The sequence below is a fragment of the Sardina pilchardus genome, chromosome 14 (genome assembly GCF_963854185.1).
Source record: "Sardina pilchardus chromosome 14, fSarPil1.1, whole genome shotgun sequence".
Lineage (NCBI taxonomy): Eukaryota > Metazoa > Chordata > Actinopteri > Clupeiformes > Clupeidae > Sardina > Sardina pilchardus.
The window spans coordinates 15,752,441-15,763,718 of NC_085007.1; the positions used below are offsets into that span (position 1 = coordinate 15,752,441).

General features: G+C 44.7%; 1 long non-coding RNA gene across 1 annotated transcript; it reads right to left on the bottom strand.

Moving 5' to 3' along the window:
- Window positions 1-676: 676 nt before the first annotated feature.
- LOC134101049 (uncharacterized) lies at window positions 677-3,709 on the bottom strand. The gene is made up of 5 exons (XR_009941342.1): window positions 1,793-3,709; window positions 1,655-1,706; window positions 1,472-1,541; window positions 1,292-1,383; window positions 677-1,097 (listed from the first exon to the last, which is right to left on the bottom strand). It is a non-coding gene; the product is annotated as an uncharacterized LOC134101049 (long non-coding RNA).
- Window positions 3,710-11,278: the final 7,569 nt, after the last annotated feature.

Genomic DNA, 11,278 nt, shown 5'->3' on the forward strand with positions numbered 1-11,278 from the left:
AACCAGCTGATGCTAATATACTGTGGCTGCCCTAATAGCTAACTCAGTCTGTCACGTGACTTGACTGGGGCAACTGTGATGAGCATACAGTATGCTACATAAATGTTGCTGTTTTGTCTCTTGAGAACTCTTGTGTTTTTCCAAATTAATTGCTTTGCTCCTCTTACCAACTCTTACCAAATAGCAAGTTCCTTCCAGCCTGCTACCTACAGTAGTCCATTCCACTGGGCTAACTATAGCCTATTGGCTGGCTCGTTGTTAGCTTGATTGTTGAAGGTGTCTGTCTGTCTGTCTGTCTGTGTTTGTGTCTAGTTGTAAGCTAAACTATAATGATCTCACTAGTACATGATTCGCTAGTCAGAAAGTGAAGTCACCATAGAGGATTCAGCTTGGGAAACCCTTTCAGCAGATTCTGATACCCTCCTGCACACCATTGCACCTGAGCTGGTGAATGACCAGGAAGATCTGCATAAGACCTGTCAACATACAGAGACATCAAATTTTCAAGCAAATACAAGGTGTAAGATAAAGGACATGACCCAAAACACCACCTTTTTACCTGGAGAGCTGGATTCTCCTCAAGAATCTCCTCCTGGTCCTCCTATTGTGAAAAAGATGCAGTGACATGACTCCCTGATCTTTCTTAGGAATGACTTTATCATTGTTTGTTGATGTGTTTCAAGGTACACCCTTCTTCTTACCACCACCATTCTCCATGCAAAAGATGAATTAAGTAATTAATAATACAAAGGATAATTCCTCATCAGCTTTTAGACTTGATGTTGATTTGGTTACCCTCAATGGCAGGTGAGTACAGGACCAGCAGCAGTTTGACATGATGACTTCGGATACAGCTGCACCACAGACTCATTCAGTGGATCCTTGTTCTTGTCCAGCCAGCGATGTTGTACTCCACAGTGCCAGCATATAGTGCACCAGGGAGCAGTGGGCCTCAGCCTTGCCTTTGGCAGGCTTGGGCTTCTGGAAAGCATTGGCCTTGCCAAGATGCTGGTCATACAGCTTGTTCTTGAAAGTGGTGTCAGAGGCTTCGGGGAACATGCACTCCTATTCCAGGATTGAAAGACGGCCATTGGCCACTTTTGAAAAAGAAAAAAATGGACAATAAGGACAATAACTAAATGAAACCTACTTTCTGACCCTGACTGCACATGGGGAAGTCTTATTGGTTGTGTAATGATGGACATTTCTCTAGAGGGAAAAAAGGAGCAACATTTGTTTATTTTGTGAATGACTAATCATATTAATGTTGGCATTGAACTATAAACTTTACCAATCAGTTCAGGCATGTTGCTGGCCATCATCTGACGTGGTAGTCTCTCTCATCTGGAAACTGGAATGAAACTCCAAACTTCTCCAGCAGGTCTGTTTAGAAAGAAAATTGTTCGTTTTATTAAACAAAATTACAGGCAGCTATACACATTAATAAACACAAATTATTTAATATACTTACAAGTCTCAATATCTGCACTAGCCAGTTTTCCAATTCTGCTGAATTTAAACTGTATGAGGTCACATAATGTCTCATAGCAAAAAAAAAGAAAAGAAAATCAGTCTCATATCCAGTCTCAGACTACTAGAGTATTGATGAGAATTTAACTCACATCATGGGAGGAGTTATCAGTGTTAGCATTACCATAAGCCTCCAGCAGCGGTTTGGCAGCAATAATCTGGTCTTCCAGAGAACCCTGCAAGTGGAAGAGACATTTGTGTTATGCTATACAGATCTTCAGATATTCAAAAATTGCCTTGCAAGTCTTTAAAAAAATAATACCTGAAGTCTTCCTACAGCCTGTGGCTCTTGCTTCTTCTTGTCACCAGATACATGCAATTGTTGCAAAGTACTGGATGGCACACTTGGTGTTCAGTCTTTCCAGTAAGATTTCCCACTGGGTAACAGAGAAGAAATCCATCACATAAAACAGCTTCATAAAAATAAATGGAAAATGAAATGAACTTTTGCCCAAAATCAAGAAGATTTAAGTGGTTCATTAACACTTAAACACACTAAATTCTAATATAATCAATAGTGAAAAAAGGGGGAAAAATATTGAATCGTGAAGACATTGCTAAGCATTTTATGCTTTGACTTTGTTGGTTATACACCATTATAAAAAGAATTACATTAAGAATGTAAGGATGTCTTTTTATTTTCGAGACAGGTAATCCATTATTTGGTACGGTTTGCACTATTAAATATCATGTATAGGCCCTATCTTTATATTGCCTGAGGTTGGTTATATTAGGCTGTGGCTGTGTGGCGCCCAGTCCCAGTACACACTCCACAGTATCATCAGTGAACACTTACACCTCACAACATCCATCTATAACAACACATTTATTTTCACAGGGCAGAGTCATGTTGGCCCTATGCACAGAGCAAATTTATTTGCCCTCAGCATGGGCTCAACATGATTTTGTCCTACAGTTCATTTCCGAAGTAGCTAACATGCGCACAGCGTTTTCAACTGCTCACTTAGCTATGCAAACTCTGACCTCAGACCTTGAGGATATTTGAAATCTGCAATAATGTTTTCATATGTAAATGTGCAACAATTTTAGATACAAACAAAAAATATGTAATTCATACACCGAATGATTGATGATATTGAGCACTTGCATCTGGTGGGTTCAGGTCCCACAATTATCACTCATTCCATTAAGTCTAATAAAAGTAGATTAATTGCTGTAGCTGGTGTGTAGTTTTGGAATGTGGAATGTATAAAATGTAGGAACTTCCAAACTTCTGAAATATCTCAAGCTTTCTCCTTACTCGGCCGGCCAGCTTGATTGACAGTCGAATGCGTATCAGATGAAGGAAGGGGAGCTGGTAATTGTCATGGCAGTCAGTGTCAGATCTCCTCCTCTCGTCAAACGACCCCCCAATCCACCCAAATCTACCCCCAGGGAGGTAAGGCCTTAACATCCCAAAAGGTCAAGGGGAGTTGGTGGGGGATCATTTGGCCACAAAAACAAGAACAACAACCAGCCTATCCACTGATCTTTCAACACCCCACCACCCCTCCCGTCCCTTTGGTTCTCCTCCTGGCATTTGGAAGTGCGTGACTGTGGGTAAAATCAATGCAGGGAGCCTGAAGCCATTGTTAGCCGAGAGGGCGCGCAAGTTCACAGAGGTGTCAACAAGAAAACACAGTCAATATTTAACAGAGGATTTAACAGAGGAGAGTCTTGTTTCTTTTGAGCGTGTGTCGTGAAGGGCTATAGAAGGAGTTTTGGGAGAAAAAAAAAAAAGTCATGAGAGATAAGGAACAGCAACAAAATAAAAGAGATGAGAGACAAAAAAACAACAACATAAACATGCACAACAACAATAACAACAATGCCAACAGCACCCGATGCATCAAAAAAGATGAAGCACTTGTGAGAAAAGAGGAGAACCAGCAGCTTACTTCTTCATCCACTCTTCCTCCCTCCCCACTTCCGTCTGTATCTGTGTCTTTGTAGTTCCCACTAGGTGAATGCCTTGACGTGTTAAGTCTCACCCTCAGCTGTCAGATAGCTTAAGCGTATCCTTCCGAAAAAAAAAGAGAGAGCAGAGAAAACACAATGTCGCCCCTAGGCAACCATTCAAAACCAAAGCAGCTACAGTTTCAAAATGCTGAACTTCAAAAACCGGTTTGGTGTCCCAGATCATGATCTGTCTGGGAAAAAAAAAGGAAAGGCAAGAGAAGAAGAGAGGAAAAGGAGGAGGGAGGTGTGTGTATCTGTATGTATGTGTGTGTGTGTGTGTGTGTGTGTGTGTGTGTGTGTGTATGTGTGTGGTGGTGGTGGTGGCGGGGGGGCGGTGATATCAGTGTCTCATGTTAGCATAGATGTTTAACAGCGAGACAGGAGCTGCCAGCAGAAGGACCCATCTCCTCTCCTCTCGTCTCCGCAAACCTCCCGTGCCAATATGAGGGGGCTTGAATTAATTAAGCTACAGACGTCAGGTTTGAAGAAGAAATAAATAAATAATAAAAAAAAGAAATCTCTGTGATAGATAGCTTAGCACGGGCTTGTTTCATCTGGAAGTGCTGACAGAGATGTGGTGTCTCTCTTGTTTTGCTTGGCTCCTCGGCGCTTCAAAGGTTATCGCCGGAGAAAGACGACGTTTCGAGCGGCAGGAATCAAGCGGAGGAAAAGGCGGATGAAATAGTTATGAGCGCCGCGGCTTTGATGAGACGAGGCGTCGCGCCGCGCCAAAGAGGCTTTTCAAAGCACAATGGGCTTCTCAGGCTTTCTCTTTCTGCTTTCTCCGCTCCGCTCTTGTCTTTCTCCTCTGCCGCCTGCCTCTCTCCCCCTTCTCTCTCTCTCTTTTTTCTCTCTCTCGCTCAGCGCAGAGATTTCTCAAGCACAGGCCTACTCACACACACACACACACACACACAGAGAGAGAGAGAGTGGAGAGGTACTCCAAATGATGTGCAAGCAGATTTGACACTGTGTGCATATTCCTATACACCACCTGATGCTGTGAGCTCGCCACTCCAGCACAAGAGCAGGTCACTAGGGGCCTTGTGAGTATAGCAGTTGCACTGCTAGACGAGAGGGAAGCTCAAAATAAAGGAGTTTCCCTTTTAAACATCTAACTGTTGGCTCACCCTCTTCACTGTGTGATTCCCACTCATTCCCACAATCTCGCTCATCCTACTCATTTGTTCATAGACAGACACATAGATAGATAGATAGATAGATAGATGGATACATAGATAGATAGAAAGTTAGTAGATATGAACTAACCTCCACATACACACACAGTATACTGTCCCCACCCCCCATCCCTGTCATACTCTGATGCTCTGATTCTCTGTTCCATTTCGGCGGGATGCTCAGAGGGAACGCTGTGTCAGAGGGAGTTTGCTGCCCTGACGTTGAGGCCGTGTCCCCAGGCTGAGGCCGAGGCCGCTCATCGCTCGCTCATCGGCGCAAAGTAGCTTCCTCCACTCAACGATCTGTCCAGACACGCCACCGACCCGCAGCTTCCATCTCAGCGCGTCGGCCCCTCAGCTGTCCACACGTCTCTGCGCTGGGGACGAGAGAAGGGAAGGGCCTGTCAGTCAGACTGCTCCAGATCCAACATATACTGTACAAATACCAGAACAATGAGCCATAGTCATGACCATAGTCATAATAAATCTACCCTAAATAAAATAAACCATTTATCAAATCATCTTTCCCTTAAGTTGACAGTATACAGTATTATTATGTCACATGTTCAATGTATACGGATTAATAAGATGTCATCTATACAGATCTGCACTAAAACGACCCTGTTCATGTTGTAGTTCTCAAAAGGAGCCGATGGCCGCTCTCCTGTGTCTTAAAACTAACTCTCTTGACCTGGATGTTTCTGTGTCACGACGCTGGTCAAAGACCCGACCAAAAAACTGTCAGGTTTAACGTTACACTTCCAATGAAGTCTCCATTATTTCCCCTCTGTAATTACATTCGTCTATTCACACTTGAGTTTGGCTCAGGTTCTTATCTGTGTCGGGGGAGATTTCCTGCTGTCTAGATGGTCTGTCCTCATTCCTGCTCATTCAGTGGCGTATCTCGTCTCTCTCTCCGGCTATGTTGTTTGACAGTTCGTTGTCGGGGTTGTTACTGAGCCCATCTGATAAGACGCGTGTGTGCTCTAGCACACACACACACACGTGCACACATACACACGTACACACACACACACGCACACACACACACACACACACACACAAACACACACACACACACCTGAGGAGTGCCTGACGGACAGAAATTAATATCCCCTGTTTTCAATTCATCGACCACTACACTGAGCCCTGTGTGTTTCTCTTTTTTTCCCCCTTCCAGTTAATCTATCAGCGGCTCATATCACACGTACACTAGTTCCTTGTCTGTCCATCAAAGCACATTCATGTGTGACACTCAGGAATGTGGCGGCGCACTCGCTCGCTCGCTCGCTGTCTCACGAGGAGCTCTCTCTTCAGTGAGCTCACCCCTGATGAGCATTCGTGTCAAACAAAAAAGTATGCGTCCTCTTTTAAAGAGAGGAGACACAGCAGACGGGCCAGGCCCATGTTTGTTGACTTTGAATTCCACGAGATTAACTGTAATTACGAGGACTCGCGCAAATCATGGGAATTAGGTGCAGATGTTTTTGTTTGCCCGGAGACTGTTAATTGTTGATTTTTTATCCTCCTTTATCTTCCTTTTCACCATATCCTTCTGCTGGACTGGCACATTGTACATGGCATTGGTGCTACTGAGACCAACGACCAACCTATACTGTATGGCCTGCATTCATGGCAGGTACAGTACGTCCATGTGAAAAACTGAAGAAAGCTTCACACATATGCCGTTTCCGACTGAGCCAAACCTATATGAGAAGTGTAAGCGAGCTTTACACGTACAGTACAACGCTCCCTAATAACATGCATTAGGTCCACAGCAGGAACAGTGTCAGGAATACGACATGCCATTGGCTTCTCCTGTGGAGGGCCAACAGTGAGGTCTGCTTAGGATTAAGATGAGTGAGATATGTGTACTAGAACCAAGCTGTTTGTTGTGACATGTCAACGATTGCACAGTATTATGACTCTGGCATCAGGCCCTGTCCAAAATGTTTAGCTTTTGGACAGTTTAATGACTGTCACGTGGCTTTTGAGATGAAGTTTTCAAAAGGAAATCTACCAAAAAAAAAATCAAATAAATAAAAAACGTGAAACGATCTCATGCGATGCTGTAAAGGGCCTATTGTGCCTGGACAACTTGATTTAGAGCACCATAATCAGTGGTGCACAATATACTTTTATGTGTTTTTTAACTGAATAAACCCCTTAACATGAACAAAGAGACTGAGGAAAAACAGGCCTGAAGAGACAGGGGCCTGTGTCTGAAAGAGAGAGAGAGAGAGAGAGAGAGAGAGAGAGGAAAGAGAGCAAAAGAAAGAGAGAGAGAGAGAGAGAAAGAGTGAATGAGCACGCTCATAAAATAAACACACACTGGCCCTCTCTCCCGCGGCTGTGACACATTTCCAAACACGTTTGAAGAATGACCCTCATTTCAGCCTGCTGGAAACTCCAGGCTTCTCACCTCCACCGGCTCTGGCAAATCAATCCATCCACGCCGCTGACGTCCGAGAGAGAGCCCCCACCCTCCCGCTACGGAAAGCCAAATGGGTCATAAATTGTTCCTGGCCTATTTTTTTTTACTTTCTCTCTCTACACAGCATGGAAGAAGTGATTGCTTAACAACCACCTTTAATTCAAAGCTAAAGATCCCTAGTTGCTTCTTAGTTCAAAATCAGTGCTTTATTTGAAGTTTGTCTCTTTTCTCTTGCTTATCATACTGCAACTCTTTTCCCTACTACCCCCTCGTGTCATCTTTTGGATGTCATACACTCCTCTATTTCTTTTCTCCTTTCTTCAGTGTCACGCTCTCCATCTCCCTCTCTCCCAACGTCCCTCTCTCTCTCCACTTTCTCTCTCTCCTCTCTCTATCCCCTCTCTCTCTCTCATTCTCTCTCTCCACTTTCTGTCCCTCTCTCTCCTCTCTCATCCCTCCCTCTCTCTCTCTCTCTCTCTCTCTCTACTTTCTGTCTCTCTCTCTCCTCTCTCTCCCTCTCTCATCCCTCCCTCTCTCTCTCTCTCTCTCTCTCTCTCTCTCTCTTTCTCCACCCTCTGTTGCCGCGGTGCCTTGGGTTTGGGTCTCATATTTAATCAGCGTGAGGCTTAACTCTGTGCGCCGGTGACGGCTCATTTGACGGCGTGGCCGCGGGCTCCTGGCTTGCCGTCCCCGTGCCAAACACAATAACTCTTCTCTTTCTTTAGCCCTCTGCTCTCATAATTTCGTGATTTTTCAATGTCAAGGCCGGCCTTTTGAAGAATTTTTATTGAATTTCCTGCTGGACCGGGCAGGCAGAGGCCATTTTTTCCAGCTGTAGCCCCCTCCCTCCCTCCTTCTCTCTCTCTCTCTCTCTCTCTCTCTCTGTTTTTCTCTCTCTCTTCTTCTATCTCTCTTTGTCCTCCTCTCTCACACTGTCCTTTCTCTGTAACTCCCTCTATCTCTCTCCTCTTTACTTTCTCCCTCCTCTCTCTCTCTCTCTTTTTTCTGTGCTGTCTCGCTCTTTGTCCTTTCCCCTTCTTCTTCATCTTGTTCTTCTTCTTGGTTGTGTTCTTTTTTGGCCTGTCAGAGCTCTCTCGTCGCGCCAGTACATTTAGCGCTCGTCCTGTTGAGTGACTTCTCCTCCTTTGTGTTCCTATCTTTCCATCACACACACTCACACACACACACACACACACTCACACACACGCATGCGAGCTCGTGCGCGTATGCTCCCCTACATTAACCATCTGATCCACGGTTCCTGTAATAGACGGAACCCTCGGACAGGTTCTTTTCGAGGCAGAGGCGATGAAAGTTATGGGAAACTTGCGCTCGTTTACCAGACCCAGGACTTGCGCCTCGCGAAAGAGGTTTCTCCATGCCAAACATCTGCGTCTAAGCTTCATTCTTGAGGGGAAACACTGGCCTGGGATCAGTTCAGCTCGTCTAAACTCCCTCATAGCCAGATTATAAAGTCATGTCAGGATCGTGTCAGATATATTTATATATATATATATATGTATAAAAATATATATATCCGGTAAGTCCACAGCTGAGTTGTTGTCCAATGGCACATCCATTTTAAGTAAGGCGAATCTTCTCAAATCTCTGCTTACTCACTTAATGGGCATTTGTAAAAACCCAGGCCCAGGCTTGGCTTCACACATTATCATCACACGTCAAACTCGGACACGTTTGGCACGTTCTCTCTGTTTTCTCCCTCGGAAGGAGGAGTGTGAGGCGGGTGAGCGAGCGGGCAGGCTAGCTGGCGGGATAACTCCATCTCAAGTGTCAAGGGCCATTAGCAGATTCATCACAGTAATTCTTGCCGTCGCCTCGCGGGAGACCAAACAGAGAGAATCAGAGGCGCTAAAGCAATTCTGCTCCCATTGTTGTGGACACACCAGTCAGGGTGATTGGCAGCAGCAGATGCTAGCCACCCCCTCTTCTTTAAGTTCCAAGGAGAGCTCTGTGTGTGTGTGTGTGTGTGTGTGTGTGTGTGTTGGGGGTGGGTGTGGGGGGGTTCTGCCCAGCCCTAATCAAATTAGAGCTGTTATATTGTGTGTCAAGCCTTCACTTCCAATTTGAGGCTCCTGACTCTGACGTTTCCTCACTCGCTCTCTCTCTCTCCCTCTCCCCCCCTTTTCTATCTCTCTGTCAATCAGTTTTTTTCTTTCCCCAAGACTCTGTAGGGATGAAGGAGAGAAGGACAGAGAAAGTGCAAGAATGCAATGGGTGTGTGTGTGTGTCTTCAGCAAAACCGGCTTCCTTAGTCATGTGTTTAAAATTAGCGTCTGCTGGTGTCTTTTTCGCATTTTTTGGGGTTGTGGGAGAGAGAAAAAGAGAGAGAGAGTGTGTGTGTGTGTGTGTGTGTGTGTGTGTGTAAAGAGAGAGAGAGAGAGAGAGAGAGAGAGAGAGAGAGAGAGAGAGAGAGGGAGAGGGAGAGAGAGAGAGAGCCAGGCGTGGGATAGACCTTGTGACCCCGTAATATCGCATCACATGTCTGATCTTATTCTAGTCTGCCATCTGAACTCCTGTCATGGGTTCCTTTGCCAAATCTGTCACACTTAATCGCGGGCCGTGGAGAAAAACGTTAAAGGAGAAGGCTGAACTGCTCCGGGGAAGGAGGCAGAGTGGAGGGGGGGGGGGGATTGAAGAGAAAGAGAAAACAAAGGAGGAGAGAAAGAGAGAATGTATATGTTTTGGGTGTGGATGTATATGGGGGTCTATATGTGTGGGATAAAGAGGGCTATTCACAATGCCAAAGAAGACAAATCTGTCCATATGCATAAAGGGAAAAGACAGAGACTGAAGATACAGAGAAAAATGATACAGAGAGTGCTTTACGCTGTTGGCGGCTTGAATCACTCATATGTAAAAGATGACCTGAGAAAAGAAGAGACGCAGAAAGAGAGAGTGAGAGAGAGAGGGAGAGAGAGAGAGATAAGAGGACAATGGCGTTGTTGTTCTTTAATCAGAGTCTGATCATCTGTCTCCCTGTCTGCACCTCATGCTCTCGCTGGAACAATCTGTGTGCAGGAGCAGTAATTGACGGATGGTGGCACAGCGTTCTAGAAACGTCTAGAAAACCTCATGACAGCGACTCAACCAGTTCATCAGAGGTCGGGCCAAAGAGTGTTAACCAAGGACCTCACGTCTGTCCTAAAAATGGCGGACTTTAACGAATCTTATAAACAACATCAGCCGGTAAACAGCGGCGAATCCTGACAAGCGCACGTAATTAAGTGCTTGAAACGACTTCAAAGCAGTTAAAAGCCGATGACGCCATTAATGTGTCAAATGTCAGCCTGCGTGGTTGTGGCATGCATTGCCCTGATAGCTACTTACTGTGACAAGGATACACTTTTGACCTCGAAGAACAAAAGCGTGTCACACAGTTATAAGACCTCTGGAACATGTCAGAGTGCTCCAAAATCATGCAGACATTGAGATTTTGCAATGAGGGCTGAGCATGGAATTGGCCAGGCCTGTCTCAAAAATTCTAAATTCTGATTGGCTATCTGTGAGGTCAGTAATATTGCCTCGGAGACAGGGATTGGATTCAGTCATCTCCTGTCGTAAGCAGTTTTGACAGTCGGTCACTGTCATATCATCCTAATCAGTAACTGTCATGTCAGGTTGATGCTATCACTATTTAGATGGATGAGACTTAAGATGTTATGGCATCTCAAAACTCTCTGCTGTCAAGACGATTACTGATTCTGGTGATACAACACTGTTGAATCATGGGACACCAATTTTCATGATGAGTGATGACATCATCTCTGGTTTTACTTAAAGTTCTCATGAAGGTAGGTCTCCTACAGCCCTGGTGCGTGAATATATTCCTCATTTGTAAGTCTGTTTTGGATAAAAGCATCAGATAAGAGCACAGGGCATCTGTTATAACAAGTTAATGATGTATTTATGCCAGTCCTCAAGACAAGGTTCAAGTGCAGCGTTAAGCAAGTGAAGCAGCATTTATTAACTGAGCTGAAGCTGTGACGGATGAGGGAAATTCTGAATGAAAGTTTCTTCAAACCCACAATACTACATATATCACCCAACAGCTTTAAATATGGCAGCCCCCATAAAAAAGAAAGACTTTTCAACTCTACACCCCACTTGAATTTTCATTCTTTTGCATATGATGTGGATTTCTTTCCCTGTTTTTTTT